At 50.8% G+C, this 1,351-nt stretch overlaps 1 protein-coding gene across 1 annotated transcript in view; it reads right to left on the bottom strand.

Annotated features, from left to right (window-relative positions):
• NDP (norrin cystine knot growth factor NDP) overlaps positions 1-1,351 on the bottom strand; it is a 24,198-nt gene that overhangs the window by 22,500 nt on the left and 347 nt on the right. The window lies entirely within an intron of this gene.

Genomic DNA, 1,351 nt, shown 5'->3' with positions numbered 1-1,351 from the left:
CAGGCTTGAGCCCCCAGTGAGTATCCCAAAGTTGTAAATTAACTCATTCGCCAGCTGCATTTTCACTCAACAATGCCCGCTAGGCCAGTTATTAGAGAAGATCAGGCAAGTTCCCCATAAACGGAATAGGACCCTACAGTTTACTTTCAGAAGCCAGACTGGTGAGAAGGAAATGGGCAGATATTTGCATCTGGTCTAAATGGCACACTCGAGAAGCATTCTGCAGTCCCCACTGTATGTGGCTGACACCCACAGCGACGCTGCATTGCAGGCGTCTCTACGTTCTCAAACGCACCAGGTATTTAACGTTACGTGTCGGAGCGGTTTGCCGTTGCCAGTTCCTTGTAATTAAAATACGCTAATATTAGAAACGAAGAGACGGTTTCACAGCACCCATATCTGTTACTAACGACGGTTACAAAGGACAAGGGAGTGGGACTCCCATCTCGCCAAAGGGCTTCCTTCGCTGCACCTGAATCTCACTGGAGCAGGGAGCCTCCTCTTCCGTGCAGGTTTATCTGGGCTCGTGAATTACAATGAGCCTCAGTCACAGCGCGTTCTGAGTCATTAACATTCTGTACACAAACTTCCCGGCCCCCAAGAAAGAGTTATGCCCAGGCCTCCTACAGCCCGATTGTTCATTTAAAGAGAGAACGTGCATTTGGGAGCTCGAAAGAACCCTCCGAATATTCCTCAGGTGTCTGTAGGAGTCATTCCTACAGGTTCTGGTCTCTGCGCTGGTGGGAGCATCCTTTCTCGGTCACCCGCTCGGACAGGGCAGCATCGGTCGAGAGGGAGCCGCGGGGACAAGCTGACTACTAAAAATAACCCTTTGCAATAAGGCCAAGGCAAACAGCATGCATTTCCTCGGACTTTTTGCCCAATCAAAATCCTATAGTAAACTCGTCCCTCTCCCTCCCCAGCGCTCCGGACTGCGTCTATGGAAGCGAAGTCCTTGCACGTTGGGAGGAGAGTGCAAGGGAACAGCATTCCTACAAAGCGTGACACAGAAAGCTAGAAATAAATGTTGCCTATTGTTTGAAGTCATTCTAAGCACTCCGGCGGAGCCCTGGCAGGAGATCAGCAGCATACAGAAGTAGTAATAAAAGTAAACAGTGCGCTTTTAAACTCGGAGGGTTGCCCGGCTTCGTAGTGCCCCCATTGTAACAGGGATGAGGGCGGTGGGCAAGGAATCCACGTCGCCCGGTGCTGCCTCCCAGCCTCCTTGCGCCGGGTCAAATAGAAGAACCATTACAAAGTTCCATCGAACTACGCAGAGAGTTCGAAAATAAAATCTCTTTCGGTCAAACCCAAAGGGATTTTTCCAGCAGCCTCTCCCCCAGGCTCCCCG

The sequence above is a fragment of the Crocuta crocuta genome, unplaced genomic scaffold (genome assembly GCF_008692635.1).
Source record: "Crocuta crocuta isolate KB4526 unplaced genomic scaffold, BGI_CrCroc_1.0 scaffold467, whole genome shotgun sequence".
NCBI classification, from domain to species: Eukaryota; Metazoa; Chordata; class Mammalia; order Carnivora; family Hyaenidae; genus Crocuta; species Crocuta crocuta.
Note: the sequence above shows the minus strand (reverse complement) of the source record. Positions and strands in the feature narration are given on the sequence as shown.